Source organism: Thermobia domestica, chromosome 2 (assembly GCF_964235325.1).
Source record: "Thermobia domestica chromosome 2, izTheDome1.hap1.1, whole genome shotgun sequence".
Taxonomy (NCBI): domain Eukaryota; kingdom Metazoa; phylum Arthropoda; class Insecta; order Zygentoma; family Lepismatidae; genus Thermobia; species Thermobia domestica.
In genome coordinates, this window is record NC_137455.1 from 78,458,848 (window position 1) to 78,472,649 (window position 13,802).

The window sequence follows — 13,802 nt, forward strand, 5'->3', positions numbered from 1 at the left end:
GAAACTGTGACCGTCTGCCCGGCCACAAAACTATGTTTTTGGACGACCAGTGTGTTTCTTTTTAACTTTTATTCATGCAACGAAATTATTATTTTACTCATAGAAACGAACAGCTATTTTTTCTTTTGGCGAGAACTTCAATCTTTTCTGTGTATGCAGGTGTTCTTCGGCCGTTCTTATCGCTTCTCACGGTGGAACAAACAACTTGTTGTTTTTCAATGCAACTCTTATCGTCTAGCCAGAATGCTTCGTCGCAGCAAACTTATTTTTTCTTTCCTTAAAATAGTTTCCAACTTATAGTCTTCGTCACCATGACTGTTCCGCATATATTTTTTTATAATAACATTTATTAAGATTGGGAATATTTTTGGATACGAAGTTGATATTGTGTGTGAATAATATTGTTTGTCATGTCCTCACACATTCATATTACGTCATCCTTCCTGCCGTGAGAACAATTGTTCATATCCTGCAGGAGTCGTAGGTGGAATGACTCACACACACAATTACCATCGTTCGCTTCTTTCCACTGAACCGTTTTACTTATAACAGTAGTGCATAAAAATCTATAACCATGGGAAGAATTTATTAGTTAAGACTGCTACACTTTTTTCAACTATTATTTCCAAGCTTCTTTCCCACGGGATCAAATCAAATGTTGCCAGTGTTCTTTATTATAACATCGACCCATTGGCACTGCGTATGAATGCAGAAAACATTAACATTTTTTTTATTATTTTACATAATGCATTGTCAACCCTGAGTAAGCGGACGGGTTGTTCCCGAGTGTGAGTAGAAGCGAGGAGAGTTGGTAGCAATAAGAGTCGGTAGTAAGTGGAGGGTTAGCAGAAAGTTCGTCGTAGAGAAAAACTGTGCAAGACAACGTATGAAGTGATAGCATGAAGAACTTCGTGGTGCGATGTTAATCTATAGGATGTGAAGCAAAAAGGACCAATAAATACCTTCTGGATATGTAGCGTCCTTTAGGAGTCAAGATACTTCATTCATCAGTGTTTCCCCTTTCCCCTTATCATTATCACGTAGCGAAAGCCTTGACCCAGTGCGAAGAGTCAATTTATAGTGCAAGCGATCTTTAAACAAGGGCTATGTTTCTAGTGTTCGTAAATAGTATGTGCACATCTGCATTTACCATGCAGTGATAAGAATTTATTCTTCATTTCGTTTATTCGATTGCCTCAGTGCAATTCCTTCTGTTTGAGCATTTAGCTCTATAAAGTGAGAATTTTGTGTGTTGTTATTATATATATATTTTATTCCGTTCCGTACCCACATATATCCATACTCAATAAATAGGAATTTACTTAAGTAAATATCGTCTTCATTCATGTGTGTGTGAGTTCCTGCGAGTAGACGGCTTGCCAGTTACGTGTATGTACAGGGTTTGTATGATAAGTAATGAGACCAGGTCTGGAAACATTGTTTTATTGATCTGATCTGTACAGGGACTTAAAAGCTTTCGAAGTACTCTCCTCTTGCGTCGATGCACTTCTGCAATCGATGTTTCCACGCTGCAAACGCCCCCTGGAAGTCAGCAGCCGGCATGTCCTTTAGAAATGTGGTCACGGCTGCTTGGATGGCTGTGACGTCTGCAAAACGGGTTCCTTTCAAGCGTGGCTTCAGCTTCGGGAAGAGGAAGAAGTCGGCCGGGCTCACATCTGGGCTGTAGGGTGGTTGTGGAAGGACTTCCACCCCAATCCGGGTCAAAAAGGAGGTCACTAAGAAGGCGGTGTGGGCAGGGGCATTGTCGTGATGCAACTTCCACCGGATAGCGATCGCCGGTCTTTTCCGCTTGACGCTCCTGTGCAGTCTCTCAAGGACTTGTTTGTAGAAGGCGGCGTTGACGGCTTGTCCTTGGGGTACAAACTCCTTGTGGACCACCCCCACATTGTCAAAAAAAACAATCAACATTGTTTTCACCTTTGACTTCGACATTCTGGCCTTCTTGGGGCGCGGGGACGCAGGAGTGTGCCACTCCGCGCTTTGACGTTTCGTTTCAGGGTCGTACTGGAACACCCACGACTCGTCACCTGTTATGACGTCATCTTCAAAGTTAGGGTCACTGTTCATGAGGTTCAACAGTTCCTGACAACAATCAACACGTCGTTGCTTTTGTTCGTCAGTCAACACTCGCGGCACCAGTTTCGCACAGATTTTTCTCATTCCCAATTGTTCCGTCACAATCTTGTGCACTGTTGTGTGGTTCATATCGAGTTCATCAGCAATCAATCTCAACGATAATCGACGGTCTGAGTTCAGGAGATCCCTCACTTTTGCCACAGTTTCGTCCGTAGTCACTGTTGTCGGGCGTCCAGCCCTCTCCAGATCCTCAACGCTTTCCCGGCCGTTCCGGAACGCACTGTGCCAACGAAACACCTGGGCTTTGGATAGGGCTTCCTCTTTGTAGGCCTCCGTGATGAGAGAAAGCGTCTGAGTAGCCGTTTTCCCCAGGCGAACGCAAAATTTGATCGCATAACGCTGTTCGATGGAACCCTCCATGTTTGTTGATTTTCCGCCGTGACAAGAATGTTCACAAGGGCTTTGTCCAAGGCTTGTCCGCGCTCCACTAAGGCTCGGAGCCAACTGACGCGCGGTGCGTTGCTTTGCTCGGACCCCCCCCTACATCCTCCATCACCGACAAACCCGCTCCAGCGACACGCGCGCCGCGGCGCGGCGAGTCTCATTACTTATCATACAGACCTTGTATGCGTGTGCATACGCAAAAGTAAGTATAATACAACCTGACTCTCAAAAGCACCAACGCGGCTCATGCCAAATCACTTGTCATATCTCAATATTATCAATCAGCGCCCAAACAGAGTATGAGCCTGGACCAGAATTGTTATCAGCTGTTTTCTTAGGGAGTTCTTCGGGAGCCAGCACCCAAGGGAAACGGTAGGTAGTAAAACCTTGGTGTCAATACATGTTTCACCTTTAATGCCATTTGAGGGAATTGTGTGCACTCAATTATATATGCAGGAGAATCGTGCGCACCCTTCCTCCGAAGTGCACCATTGCCCCATACCAACATTACAAAACAAAACTAACTAGAAAAATATTAAAAAGTATACCTTATAACAAGTAGACATGTGTGTAGACGAAGTCATGCATTATCGAAACAAGCATAGTTCAAAACAGTAGAGTAAAATTTTAAGTTATACTTTCTTATTTTCCTCAACAGCAAAATTACAAGAAAGAACAGAAAAACAAATATCCACTCGTCTCTGACACATAGTAATAGTCATACGTCTTGCAAATAAAATCAGAAAAATAAAAACACTGCTGAACAAGACTGCACTTATTTAATGTGTTTTTATTAAAATGTATGTTAAATGTATGCTTTTATTAAAATGTTTTTATTAAATTATTTTTATTTAAATGTTTTTTATTAAAGAAGTGCAGTCTTGTTCAGCAGTGTTTTTATTTTTCCCACTCGTCTCACATAACACAATACAACTGGCGCGAAAAGCCCAATGTGGCAGTAGTTCTTGTGACGACTGCTAGGTTGTAGCATCAATCGAAAGCTCATTGTCTGGCTCCTAACTTCGGAAAGGTGGTGCGTATGATTCCTCCCGTGCAGATTTCCCCACTCTCCCATATATATATATATATATATATATATATATATATACACATATATATAATTCTCTTGGGAAACAAACCACACAAAGTAGACAAAAGCAAATTTTTCATTGGGTACTACAAGCGACAAATAGCAACCTACACAGCATTATAATACAAGGTGGTGTGACGAAATTATGTAGCACTGTGAATATATTGGAAACGAATTGTCCAAGATAGATGGTTCTCAAAAAGTATTGGAAAGACTTTAATCCAGTAATAGATCGACAATTGTTGATAATGGTATGCATGCATTTCAAATATGAATAACGGTCACCACTTCACTCATATAACCCCAGTCCTAATTCTTGCTATCTAAGCATTTGAGATTAATGAATAAACGCTTATACCTTGTTCTGAGAGATCATATGTTTAACCCTATAGCTACGTTTTAAATTTTCTAAAAACTAAGACACTTAAAATAAAATTTACCGTTCTCCAATCCCGCCATTAATCTTGTGGTATGTACAAAATAAAGCAAGGTTCTTTAAATAGGTTAATTGTCTCTGGCTGTGAAATATTTGTATCCATACAGCTCTCCCTTCCAACTGCATGTATGTGTGTGAGAGAGAGTTTATGACTTGGTATAGCAAACGGTTCTGCGAACTCGCAATATTTTAACAACCGGTTCTAGCAAATCGGTGCGAACCGGCTGAATAGCACCACTGATTAAATCGCCCGAAAAGAAACATAACCTCCCTGAGTAAACTACCCCTTGTGTGCTTTTTCATAGAAAATGATTTATCCTGTATTGTAGTGCTATTAATGAGAAATTTATTTGAGAAATATTAAGTAAATCATCTGTTATTTTATAAGAAGTCGTTCGAAAATACTCATTCCCAAGAGTAGGATCTATGATGTTTTCGAAACAAATAAGTTATGCCAGTTATTGGAAGCTTATTAATCAAGTATTTATTCATGCCTGAGTCGTTTTAAAGAAGTTCTTCGAAGAGAACTCACCTTCAAGAGTAAACTACCCTCGTAGATTTACCCCCGAAAAATGACATGTCACAATATAGGGTTGTAGATGAAATGTTGATACATGAAACATAAATAAAATCATTAGAGCCGTTTTTGAGAAAATAACTTTTTTTCTTTTGTATTTTCACTCTTCAGTAAACTGCTCTTATGTTTGAGGGTAGGAAGAAAATTCGAACCCCTCCCCTAGAAAATCTTATAGAAACTTCAAATTTAAAATTTGGTGTGGATATGTTGAATGGTGTGGTCTCTAGGCGAGCGGACATGTTTACGTCGAGACGAACATACAAAAATCACATTTACGATATATAGGAGCTATGAAAAATGTAAATACGTTGAAATCTCGAATTCGATTTTTTTCTATCATTATAGTACTTTCTTCTCTCCTATCATCGTTTCGACGTTCAAAAACGAAATTAAATTCTCTTTAACTTCTTTAGGTTTACACATTTCAATCAAAGTGAACTCGTCTCTTTTAACTTAAAGGACGCAAACGTGGAACGCTAAATTAAAAAAAAAAAAAAAAAAATCCATGAAAGAGAAATAATAAAAACCTAGCTTCACACAAGTACTATGTTCAAAAATTTATTTCGAATGGTTCAACCCTTTCCTCACATTGGAATTTTGTGAATACAAAATCGGAAATTAAAATATTATGGAAAATGACTCTTTCTCCCTTTAGAATCGGAATTTTCGAAATCGCTGAAACGCACATACATTTACTTTTAATGAGGGCTTTATTTCATTCAAAAAAATCAAACGATTCATCTGTTTTGTAGTGAAAAGGCGACATACAACATTTATACAACGTCCTGGAATCGAAGTATGGACTCCTTGTACCAAAGGTAAGCGCTCTACCACTAAACCAACCCCACTCTAATAATAATAATAATAATAATAATAATAATAATAATAATAATAGTGGTGGTAGTAGTAGTTTTTTTTTGTTTAATTGAGTTGAGCATCCTTTTCAGCAACAAAGTTATTCGAAACGTGAACCACATGAGCTCCCACTGGGAATCGAGCCCAGGTCTCTGGTGCCAAAAGGACGCGCTAACCATATAATCGCGAGGGAGTTCATTAGTAGACGTGGTAGTAGTAGTTGTTTTATTTTCAACACTGAACTGAAATTAATCACAACTTGAACGCTCTTAATGTAGGCTGTAAAAGAGGGGAGGGGAGAGTGATTAACGTTTCATTGACGTGAACTACGGTCTCACAAATTTACACTGTTCTTAGTTGAGAGAACGCTCAACAGATGGTAGCAGTACTTCGTACTTTTTTGATGCCAAATCCCTTGCTATAAAATGACAGCTCAGGTGAGAGCATTGAGGTGTTTTCAATCTGGTTCCGCGTGGATGTAGACACGAGATTTGCTAGTGAAGCTGTCGCATGGCCTTGAATTGTGCTTGTTGTGTGAAAGGAATTTCGAAAAGTTTTGAAGAGGAGAAAGAGAATTCCGCAAGACACGTCCACACAATACACTTCACTATTATTAAGAGGTAAGTGTTAATTAATATTCATTCATTATTTTTTTTTATATCTTTATTAATAACTTTTCGTAGCGACACATAATAAAGCAAGTGTTAATTACAAAAGGATGACGTTTCCGCTCTTCATATATTCTTAATTTATATAGGGCACTTTAAATTGAGTTTATTTTTAGTTTTGGACATGGTTCAGCAAGGACAGCCGTAGATCTTGGCGCGCAACACATCGGCGAAACATTTTTCTGTTCAAGGTTCGCGATCACATCGTAAGCGATATTAAGGTTGGTGATAATGTGCTTGCTGTTATTTACCTTTAGACAACTGATCATTTAATCGTATTTAAAGATTGTTTTGATTGAATTTACAATATTATTGATGTGTAACGAAAAAAGAAAAAAACTGTCTAAAGATGTTACGTATGGTAATCGATACAGTAGAACTAAACGAAGTAATATAGGTGAATAAATCCTCATGTGTAGTTTTTGAGAAAATGAACAAAAAGCGATTTTTTTTTTGTAAACAAAAATTGATGCTGCACAATAATCGCATTAAAATGAAACTGATACCCTTATCAAGCTTTAAATTATGGCACAAGAAACAGGACAGTACGTAGTAATGGTTAATAGACATAGCCCAATATAATAATAATAATAATAATAATAATAATAATAATAATAATAATAATAATAATAATAATAATAATAATAATAATAATAATAATAATGCGTACTACCTATCACGATCTAAAAATGTTTAGTGCTATCATTCTTTTTCTCTACTAGAAGAAAAAAAGAAGAAAAACTAGAGAGCATGTAGTAAAGAATGAAAGAATGTAGTGGACACTTGAATGTTCTATGTAAATCAATGAAAGAACTGATTCCGAAGATCTACTTCAGTAAAGATAAAGTATAACTAAACAAGGACCATGCATGCATTACCTTTCTTAGAAGCTGTAGTAGGTTTGATGTAGGAGTTGCGTGCTTTTCAATGTTATCCATCAATCGTAATGTTCTCTCATTTTATTTCTAGCAAATTTTGAACAAGTGAATTTATTATTATTATTATTATTATTATTATTATTATTATTATTATTATTATTATTATTATTATTATTATTATTATTATTATTATTATTATACAATTTTATATTTGGTCCTGGAAATGTTTCTTCCACGTTTCTCCATCTTCAACTTCCTCTTTCAGCTCCCTATATTTTCTTCTAATCTTCAAATCATCGATCAGTTGTGTTCTTCTCCTTCCTACTTCTCGATTTCCTTCCACCTTTTCTTCTATGGCGGTACAAAGAAAATAATTTCTTCGCAAGATATGTCCAATCCAATTTGCCTTCCTACGAATGATGTTGGCTAGAAGTGTCCTCTTCTCTCCTATCCGTTTTAAAACATCGTTTATTGTTCTCTCTGTCCATTTTATCTTCTACATTTCTTCTTATTCACAAGAAGACTTACGGAAGTGTCACTCATCGATTTCAATGAAACTTTGCATAAACATCGAAAATTAATCGACACGTATTTTTTTAATTCTGGCAATGGTGCAGGTTTAAGGATCGAAACCACCCTTTGAACGTCAGGGGTGGTATCGGAGCATAGACAGAAAATAATCATTTAATGTAGAAGAAAACATACTACCATAGGGGTTTTAAGACAGCTGACTCAGAATCTGACGTCAAAATTCAAAATGGCGGATCCAATATGACGATTACAATTACAAAAAGTCTTCTAGTTTGAAATGCTGTACATGTAACCAAGAACAATCATAATTCTCAGGGAGTACTGCGAGGAGGTTACAGACCGATTTGAAATCCCTTTTTGTACTTATTTTAACGAGATTCTTGATTAAAGTGCGTCTCTGCATCTTCACTATTCGGGGTATTTAAAGTGAGTCCCTTCTCCTCTCACTATTCGGGGTGCTTATTTAAAGTCAATCCCCTCTCCTCTTGCTATTCCAGATGCTTATTCCAGCATCTAATGCAAAGTCGATTTTGTTATTAGATTCGTGAAGTGGTCAAAATTCGTCAAATTTTTGAACATATTTTAAGAACAAAAGAGTACCTCAAAATAGAAACTTTTTTTTTTTTTTTTTTTTGCAGGAATAACTAGTAGGATTCAGCCTTTTGATGTGTTGTTCTTTAGGCGATATGGAAAAAAAACTTCTTGAGACACTTTTCTGGCAGTCCTTTTCTACAACTATAACATTAATTTACATCTTCGTAATAATATAACTAAGATCCAACCACTGATTGATAATCAGTATTCTTCTCCCAGATTTGCAAATCTTATTAGGTATACGTGATACAGAAGCGATTATTTGGAATAAAAATCACCTGCATTTGAAAATCTCACAATATTTTGTTTCAAAGATTGTGCAGCATTTTGCGACTTAGGCACAGTTATTGCCGTAATAAGGTGTGTGTGGTGTAAACAATGTTTATGCATCACACACTTCTTTTTTTTTTTTTTTTTTATGGAATATCATTACTGCAAAACGTTTTCTCAATAAATTCATAATTATAACAATTGAGAATGTATGATGTTCTGACATAGTGAGAGGCGATGAGACTCACTATACGTAAGCACCCCGAATAGTGAGAAGTGCAGAGACTCATTTTAATCAAATATCATGTTTTTAAAAAAAAAAAGTACAGAAAAGGGTTTCAAATCGGTCTGTAACCTTCTCGCATGCCAACTATATTCTTGGCTAACTGCACAGCATTTCAAACTAGAAAACTTTTTGTAATTGTAATCACCATATTGGATCCGTCATTTTGTATTTTGTAAATTTGACGTCAGATTCTGAATAAGCTGTTCTGGCATTATGTTTCCTTCTAGATTAAATCATTGTTTTCTGTATATCATTTGAGAACACCCCTAGCATTCAAAGGGTTGTTTCTACCCTTAAACCCGTACCGTACCACTGCCGAAAAAAAACATTTCGATTATTTTTCGATATTCTACAAGTGTGTAAAGTTTCATTCAAATCGGTGAGTGACACTTCCGTAAGTTTCCTTGTCAGTATAAAATAACCAATTTCTTCCCCTTCAAGGGTAAAGACGAGCAGTTGAAGGGCACACGCTTCCTTGATTTTTTCTCGGGAAATGACGAACTTCTTTTTAGAAGTTGTGGCTGACTTTTTGTTGACAAACTTTCTTTAGAAATTGTGCTCTCTCGCTCCAACTTCTGATATTGGTGTGTCACTGCTTTCTTTTATTTCATGATCTCTAAGACTTGTTTTTTGTTAATGTTTTTCATTGACTTTTCGTTTCACTCAGCTATTTTCTGTTCTTCCTCTACATCTACATTCCGAAAAGTTATTTCCCTATTATTTCAGTTTACCATAATGTATGATATAGTATTTCTGTTCCTTACAGTTTAGTGTTCAAAACGAAATATTTGATGAGTCTTATCCGTAACTTTATACTTCGACCTAAGAAAAAAAAAATAACTTCTATTCTTCCTAAATTCTTCATTCAACAATCTTATCCTTGCTTTTATTCTCCGTTCACTTATCAGATCTTTACTAACCATATTCGTACTATCCGAGACTAGTCATTTGTGTCGGAAACTATTCTCCTATTCTTTTTCTTCCTTCCACCTTTCTTTTCAAGCTTGAAATGAAATAAATCTTGGGTTTTACGTTCTTTATGCTACTCAACGCAAAATTATAATGTTGTAACTTTGATTACAAGATAATTGAATTATACAATTAATTTTAAACTTAAGTATTTTATAAGTTGTTACGGGCATTTTCTGAGTTCCTTTATATCCTCAAAATTTTAAGGGTACCGGTAATTTACTGAAGGGTGAAAATAATAATAATAATAAACCTGCGATTTTCTAAAAAAAAAAAAAAAAAAAAAAAAACGGTTCTAACAATTTTGTTTAAATGTCATATGTCATTATTTATTTACAATCTTATATTGTGGTATGTCAGTTCTCTTGGATAAAATCCAGAAGAGGTAGTTTGCTCTGGGAGGTGAGATTTCTTTCGGGCGATTTTCTCAAATTTAACTCAGGCAATTTTGTTCATATCTCGTAAATAAATATTTCATTAGTAAACTTCGATATGGCATAACTCATTTGTCCTCAAAAACAAATCCACAAGGAGTAGTTTACTCTTGGGAGTGAGTAGGAGAGACCGGGGACAATAGTAACGCGGGTTAATTGTAACATTGGCCATTACTTCTAGAAGTGAGTTTCAAAATACCATTTGCACATGCCATTGGAGTCACTCATGCAAGGTATATGTGGGAAGAATAAATATCGTCATTAGTAACGTGTGGAAGACTGGACAAGGAGAAACGTGATTTTGACAGAGATAAGTAAATTTTGAGCTGACTTGTTTTTATTTCTCTTGATAGATTACGTTTACCATAAACAAATACCCTGTGTGTGTGTGTTTTTTTTTGTTGTGTGTGTGTGTGTGTGTGTGTGTGTGCGTGTGTGTGTGTGGGGGGGGGTGCGTTGGTGAACCCGCCAATCTTTGTAGGTCGATCGGCTACAGAGCAGCACTCTGAGCAATTTTTGCAAAGCGAGAATTTTTTAGTGGTTGCTCGAAATGTTTTTTACTTTTAACGCGTGCAGGACCATTATAGGGGTCCCCCCGCGAGTTCTTTTGACTTCGCTCGTTCATACGGATACAGCCGGTTTGTGTGTGAAAAGTGTGTATTCAGACTGAAAAATTTCGTTTCTCGATCGGTGTGTATTCCGACGCAGTGCCATCTACGTGTGTATTGCAAGCAGGAACTAGAGCAATTCAAACTCCCTGCAGCAACGTTCACCATTGTTGCCAATCAAGTATTTGTTGAAATGTTAAAGAAAATTAGCAGCTATAGCAGAGGAATTATTCACAGTACGAACTAGGATATGATTATTACGTAAAAATAACCCTATGCCTACATTTTTTTCGTTTGAACTGAGGGGAGGGAGAGGTGTATATATATATAAAAAAATCTATATTATAAAATTGAAAGTGACTATGTTTGTGACTTAATCTCTTGAACTGCCCGACCAATTTCGATCAACTTTGCAACATAGATGCGGTTCTGGCCTGGGAGTCTTTTTAGCTGTTTACTTTGACAGTAGAACTTAGGGGTGGGGGAGGAGGGGGGACGTATAAAAATAAATAAAACTTAATAACTCTTGAACCAAATGACCAATCAGGATCAAATTTTCAATGTAGATGAGGTTTGGGACTGGGATGACTTTCATCAATTCATTTTGACGGAGAACGTAGGGGAGGGGGTGGAGGGGGAAATTTATGAAATCAATAAATATAAAAATAAAAGTGACCATGTTTGTGAATTAATAACTTTTGAACAACCCGATCGATCTCAATCAGATTTTCAACATATATGAAATTCAAACCTGAAAAGTTTTTTATCATTTCATTTTGACAGTAGATTGTAGGGGAGGGACAGGGGAAGGGGAAATATATGAAAATGAATAAAACTTAACTCTTGAACCACCCTACCGATCTCGATCTAATTTTCAACATAGATAAGGTTTGGGTGGGGATGGTTTCTTCATTTCACTTTTACAGTACAAAGAAGGAGAGGGGGAGGGGAGGGGACAGATAATAAAAATAAATAAAACTTAATAAGTCTTGAACCACTCAACCGACCTTGATCAAACTTTCAACATAGATAGGGTTCGGGCATGGGATGTTTTTATCATTTAACTTTTACGGTGCAACCTAGGGGAGGGGGAGGGAGGAGATATATAAAAAACAATTCATATAAGACTAAAAGTGACTATTTTTGTAATTTAATAACTCTTGAACTATCCGATCGATCTCAATCAAATTTTCAAGATACATGAGGTCCGGATCTGAAAACATATTTGCAATTTCACTTTAGCGCTAGATCCAAGGGGAGGGGGACGTATAAATAAAAACTAATAAAACCTAATAACTTTTGAACCACCCAACCAATCTTGATCAAATTTTCAACATATATGAGGGTCGGGCCTTGAGAGTTTTTTTTATTGTTTCACTTTGACGAGCCAACGTAGCGGAGGGGAGGGGGAGATATATATGTAAAAATAATACAATAAAAATGACTGCATTAGTGACTTCATCACTTTTCAACCACCCGACCGATCTCAATCAAATTTTCAACATACATGAGTTTTGGAGCAGGGATTGCTTTAGGTTATTCAGTTTCACAATGAAACGTATGAAGGGGGGGGGGGCAGACATTTCTAAATGATCCAAAATGACCGAAATTAGTGTTGAATCCATAGTTTTCGGGGTCGATGAGAGAAACAGTGAAACTTCTGATGCTGTTTCAATCCAAATTCAGCCCTGATAGTTGGGGAGGGGGAGGGTACAACGTAGTGGAGAGGAATAAACATTTAAAATGATCGAAAATGACTAATATTAATGTCGAATTCATAGTTTTGGGAGTAGCTGAGATTAAGATGATTCGTGTATTCAGATGATTAGTGACATTTGCGATCCGGTTTAGGTCTAAAATTAGCCCCGCCACTTGGGGGAGGGGAAGAAAGAGATATATAAATATGATAGAAAATGGCCACTATCAGTATCGAATTTATAGTTTTCTGGATCCCTTCTACGAACATTGGTACTTCCGATCCCGTTTAAATCCAAATTCAAACTCATAACTTGGGGGAGGGGGAGAATATATAAAAATCATCGAAAATAACCGATGTTACTGCTAAATCCACATTTTTTGAGGTCGCTGAGATGAATGGTAACACTTCCGATGTCATGGCCCGCAACATGGGGCTGGGGGAAATGTATATATATAAATGGTCAAAAATGACAGATACTACTAATAAATCTATAGTTCCTGCGGTAGCCGAAACGAACAGTGACACTTCTGATGCTGTTTAAGTCAATGTTCAGCCCTGACACTTGGGGGATGAGGAGGGATGACATACATTAAAATGATCCAAAATGAGCAATATCAGTGTGCATTTAAATTATTTATTTCAACGCAGCGAAACGGGTAATATATGCTAATAAATCTATATAGATAGATAGATAGTTGGATAAAATTGAAGATAACTGTTTGTGACTCTAAATCTGCTGAACCGTCTGACCGATCTGGATCAAATTTGTAACATGGATGAGGTTTGAGGCTGGAGGCTATTCAGTTTGATGGTAGAACTGAGGGTTGGGGGAGGAGGAGTGGCTATAAAAATAAATAAATCTTAATAACTCTTGAACAACTCAACCGATCTTGACCAAATTTTCAACATAGATGAGGTTCAGGCCTGGAATCGTTTCTATGATTTAAATTTGACGGAGCAATGTATGGGATGAGAAGGAAGGGGAGATATATAAAAATCATTTTATATAAGAATGAAAGTGACTATTTTTGTAACTTAATAAATCTTGAACTATCCGACCGATCTCAATCAAATTTTCGAGTTACACGAGGTTCGGATGTGGAAACTTTTTTGTAATTGCACTTCAACGGTATATTCTAGAGGAGCGGGAGGGGAAGGGGACGCATGAATAAAAATTAATAAAACTAATAACTTTTGAACACACAACCAATCTCGATCAAATTTTCAACATGTATGAAGGTCGGCCGTTGGGTGTTTTTTATCGTTTCACATTGACGAGCCAGCATAGGGGAGGGTGAGGGAGGAGAAGTATATGAAAATTAAAATAAAAAAGACTGCTTTGTGACTTCATCACTCCTGAACCACC

At 36.8% G+C, this 13,802-nt stretch overlaps 1 protein-coding gene across 4 annotated transcripts in view; it reads left to right on the top strand.

Annotated features, from left to right (window-relative positions):
• The first annotated feature begins 5,981 nt into the window (after positions 1–5,981).
• The window catches only part of LOC145673108 (mannosylglucosyl-3-phosphoglycerate phosphatase), a 304,267-nt gene continuing 296,446 nt past the window's right edge, over positions 5,982–13,802 (top strand). For 2 of the 4 annotated variants that reach the window (XM_081742498.1, XM_081742532.1), the window contains exon 1: positions 5,984–6,119. The gene's annotated coding sequence lies outside the window, so the exon portion shown is untranslated. Of the gene's footprint in view, positions 6,120–13,802 lie in introns of all 4 variants that reach the window. The other 2 variants (XM_081742513.1, XM_081742549.1) reach the window with 2 other exon arrangements.